Genomic DNA, 5,491 nt, shown 5'->3' on the forward strand with positions numbered 1-5,491 from the left:
GCGTGCGTATTGTGACTGTCATTTGTAAAGAAAATGCAGTGGTTTGCTTCGACAGCTCTCCCCCAAGTGTCCCTGTTACGTGTGAACGTGCCTGCCTCGTCGCCTCATGTGCCAAACTCAGTACTGAATGCATTGTTTTTTAAATAAACCTGTTCCCTTGTGCATTGGAAAACACTGCTTGCTTGTGTCTGCGCCCCGTTGGGAAGCCCCTCCACACACATTCACTGACACTCCATGCCGTGAAGGGATGGACAGTGCATCGCCTTTTCTCATTCTCAGTCATTGTGAAGCCTTCTCCTGGATGGTTGATTGTACAGCTCTGGGCAGGCTGGACTTGGCTGTCTACAGCCATGAGCCAGCAGCAAATAGCAAACTGTGCCCCCATGAACACTTCTTCCACAAGTCTTTTCAGTGCAAATCAGGCAACAGATCCTAACATTGCTACTATTCATGATACATTACTCTTGACGGTTACGACCACAGAGGTCCTTTATTCAGTCAAGAATTAGGTGAGAGGGTAGAGTGCTTGTGTGATGTGTTTGAAGCCTTCGGTTCAGCCATCAGCAATGCAAAAATTAAAAATAAAAGAATTAGAGGAGGAAGAGAAGCTAAAGGACATCCCCAAGAAGATGATTCAAGTCTACCTCCCATACCCTGACAGCCTGAAGTCTCTTAGGTCTCTGTATCCACCCTGACTACTACCACTGTCAGCCTCTATCCCCTTCCCCCGTGTTATGTTTCTTGACTATGAGGTCTCTCATCAGAAATAGTATTTCTTTATTGGTAGTTTGTGTATTCACTGTGTTACAAGCTCTGCCTTCGGTTAAACAGGTAACTTGACCTTGTTTTAGTCCTACTATGTCCTCAGCATCTAGGACAATACAAGGAGCTTAGTCAGCTCACAACCAATATTTACAGAATGAACAGGAGGATGGACAGATGGACAGATGGTAGATGGATGCCTCATTTAGTCTGTGTTTCAATTCAAACTTAAAAAAAAAATCTCTTCCCATTGTCATACCTATACTACAAACAGCAAAAGTTGTACTTCCCTAGTCCTACTGCCGTAGACAGCACCAGGAGTAATACTAGACAAATACTTGTAGACTGAATGAGTGAATGAACAGTCTTGGAAATTGTTTCAGTAGTCCTGCTGCAACATCAAAAATGTCCCAGCATCCCAGTGCACCACAACCCATCCTCTTGTCCCCAGCGAATGAAACTTCAAGAAAAAGGAAAAATTCTACCAGGATAAAACCAAAGACTGATTTTTTTTTAATCCCACCTTCAGTAGGCACAACTGTATCTGAGAGGGATTGTTCTTTAAGCTTGTTGTTCTAAAGCTCTTGCCACTTCCTACCTATAACATAGAGTTGGGGACAGGATACAAGCTTAGCAAAATCACAATCTGCCTCGTGAAAGAAATAGAGGCTTTTTGGGGAAATGATTTGATATATTACAGGGGTTTCGCTTTTATCCTGGATAGCTCAGAGAACGTTGGAGAGGCAGGTGAGAGACAGGCAGAAAGGGGGAAGGGTGGCCCTACTCAATTCTACTAAAGACAACAGAACTTTTAGAGGCCAAATGTAATGGTCAGAGTCTACCTCTTCTTTTCTTTTCTTTCTTTCATTTTTTGGTTGGTTGTGGGGCTTGAACTCGGGACCTGGGCACTGCCCCCGAGTTCTTCTACTCAAGGCCACTACTACTGGAGCCACAGGGCCACTTCTGGTTTTTTGAGTGGTTAAGTGAAGATACAAGTCTCACAAAGACTTTTCTGCCTGGTCTGTTTTCAAACCAGTATCCTCAGATCTCATCCTCCTGAGTAGCCAGGATTAAAGGAGTGAGCCACTGGTGCCCTACTAGAGTCTATCTTTTCCAGGAACTGTTTGCTAGCCTGAAGGCTCCCCTCTGGAAACACAAAACTACCCACAGAAGCACTCACACAGAGAGAGGAGGGAGAGAGAGTGAGTTGCTCCAAAACAAAACATTTAACAAACTTCAGCAAAACATGAAATTGACACAAAGTTTATTGCAGGTTCTCTGCCTAGGGCTGATTAGTACAAATTAAATTTTTTAAGGAGAATTTTTTTCCTAAGAAAATGTACTGCCACCATTTGATTGAGACAAAGAGGATTTTTTTAAATTTTATTAATGTAGTTGTATGAAGGGATTTTAATTTGATAGATCAGTTTATGAGTACAATGTATCTTGATCAATGTCCCCCTTTTCATCATTCTCCCTCATCTAGCCCAACCCATCTGTCTTCATTCCCTCGATTTCCTTGGTTCCGTTACTCATATATACATTGAATAGTATGACTACATTTTCCCACTCCTCTCTCCATTGTCCCCTTGACCTCAACCCAACCCCCCACCCCACACACACACACCTCAACTTCCTGCTTTATATTTTGTTAGACTGTAAGCTGTTCACAGGAGTTACACCACTGGAATTCTCTCCTCCATATACCTTATTTGGGGTAATGATTATGTATACGTGCATATGACCCTTGTGTGTTTTTACATATATAATTACAAACTAGATTTAATTTCCACCAAGGAGAGAAAAAAAAATTCTCTCTGGGCCTGACTTCGTATTTTTTTCCTAGGTCCATACCTTTCTCTGCAGATGATGTCATACATTCTTCCTGATGGATAAACAAAATTCCACTGAGTGTGTATGTGTAAATATACATATAACATTTTCACTGAGTATTTTTAAAGAGAGAACTCCCTTTCATAAAAAGAACCACTTGATCCCAGTGCCTCCAGACCAGTAAGGAAGTCTGGGTTTTTGCTTCAGTCTAAGAGTGAAGTTCCTATTACGTTTAAGGCTTTTTCAGGCACTAGGGACCCAGGCACAGCTCATGCTAGCCTCGGGTCCAGCGGTAGCCATTGTAAGTGTCCCTTGGAGAGTGGGACACTCAATCATATCGTTCAGAATGTCACAGGTGATCAATAATATAGACACTTGATGAAGTTCCTAAAAGAAGCAGAGTTAGGGAGGAAAAATGACACTAGATGTATTCTTCTAACAAACAACCATTAAAGCATATTCCTAGGAAAAAAGAAAAGGAAGTTGTTTTCATGTCAACTAACAAGTCTCAACTCTAAATGCAACTATTCAAAAGGACATAGTGCCCGTTTTGCTTAAAATAATTTGCTTTTAGAATTATAAATACTAGAATATGTAGGTAAGTAAAAGAATAGTTTAAAACCACATCAACCTGTCGTCTGTTTTTCTGAGTGTATGGTGGTTAACCACTATACATTCTGTTGGTTTTTTTCTGCCCACTCTCTACTTAAAAACATACCAAGAGCATCTTTTCATGCCATTAAACATTCTATAATAAATTTATAGTGCACAAAAACACAAAAGAACACAAGGCATGTATTTAACCAGTTCTCTATTATTGCTTTAAATTTAGGTTCTTTGTAACATTTCATCATTATAAAGACTCTTCTAGAAAGTATTTTATAATTGGATGGTTGATTTTTGAGATATTGTTGGAATAGAGTTTGAAGAGCTTTAAAATTTTTTTTGAAAACAGAATATTCCTGAAAGCTAGACAGAGATGTTCAACTAGAAATTCAAAAACCAAATTTCTAAATGTTTACTCCCCTCGAAAACTTATACCAAAAAAAAAACCTAGGAGAAAAACATACGTCATCAATGAGGATGAGTTCCTCAACAGACAAATATGACCTTTTTTATATACTAACTTGAGTAAATAATTAAGCTATTGTGTGCTATTTAGATTCAGTTACCACATCTCTTTGCTTAGAAGCTGGGAGAAATTCACATACTGCAGAGAGATAGCCCATCCAATTACATTCTCATTACTAATCAAATAAGAGATACCCAGGACCTTCTAGGGGAGACGGACCTTCAATACAGTGATAGATAGTTCTTTTCCTTACTCTAAGAGTATGCTTATTGCTTACTCAATCCTACAACCTAATAATGTTTCCAATTCACATTAAGTGTGTGAAGTCAGAATGAGGAGGTTGAACGAATCTACCTTGAGGCTACACAAATCCTATAGATCAGTTGTTTTGGTTGAACCTCATTTAATCAATATCTCCACTTCTATAGGGGAGAGGTAACTAAGCAAATTTGAAATATGAGCATATAGATTTTCAAGGCAGACAATGTTAAGAGTGGCTAAGGCAATCATCATAGAATTTCCTGTCTTCCATTGTCCCTTTTGTAGGTAAATCTAACGTCATCTCAGTAGGCTTTGCATTTCCTATTACAACTACTCAATTCTATTATTAAGCACAAAATCAGCCTTAGACAATCAAAAAAGAATTAGTATGGTGATTGTGTGTCAGCAAAATTTTATTTACAAAAACAAGCAACAGCCAGATTTAGCACACAGGGCCATAGTTTGACAGCTTCAGCGTTAGTAATCAAACTCCTGACTTTATATAAAATGTTTTGCTTGACTTTCACCATCTTAGATTCCAAGAGTGGCCACAATTAATCGCTAGGGATTTGGTGGCTTAAAACAATAGAGATTTACTCCTTCATGGTTCTAGAATCTATAAGTCTGAAATTGAAGTATCAACCAGATTGCTTTCTTCTGGAAGCTCTAAGGCCCTATTGCATGATTCTCTCCTTGCTTCTGGTAGCTACCAGAACTCTCAGCATCTCTTGATTTGTAGAGTCATAACTCCAATCTCTACCCACTGTATTCTCTTCTCTTAAAGACTCACCAATGAATTTAGGGCCCACTTCTGACCAGGATAATCTCATCTCAAAACATTCTATTTATATCTGTAGAGAAACTTGTTAAATAAATAAGATCACATATAGAATGTTGAGGTACTTATATCTTCTGAGTGACCAAAATTCAATCACTTTTTTACATCCAATCCCAACAGACACAAAGAATTCTGTAGTCTAGAGCCCACAGAATACAATCTGCTAATGCAGCGTATCAGATTCACTCAGGTATGATTTTCCTCCCTCCAAGATAGCAGATCCATTCTATAAAGCATTATTGGGTGATAGAAACAATATCTTCATGTGATTAATATTTTTACAAAGCTCTCCATTATCTGTAGCAAATGAGTGTTCTTGCAACAATGGACCCACAACCAAATCAAACTTCACCTCCAAAATCAGCAAATTCTACAAATCTCTCTTATAAAGAAGTACTTATTCTCCACACCAAGAAGATGCTCACTGTCAGGGATATTGATCTCATGTAAGTGAGCTTTCTGGCCAGGGTGCATGCACAATATTTGATAGAAAAAAAGCACAGATGGAAAAAATATTGAAAGTTGACCAACCTATGACATGAAGTGATAAGTTCAGAAGAAATGTCTAAAATGTTTCAGTGGACACATTTGTTCAACACCTTAAAGATCAATCTAAAACTCATTCTCATCTTTGCAACAGATATCACAGATATAGAGATATAGATCAAAACAACTTTAGTCACAAACACTAATATGTCTGATTTAGCTTCCAGAAACCTTGTGAC

This window comes from Perognathus longimembris, chromosome 15 (assembly GCF_023159225.1).
Source record: "Perognathus longimembris pacificus isolate PPM17 chromosome 15, ASM2315922v1, whole genome shotgun sequence".
NCBI lineage: Eukaryota > Metazoa > Chordata > Mammalia > Rodentia > Heteromyidae > Perognathus > Perognathus longimembris.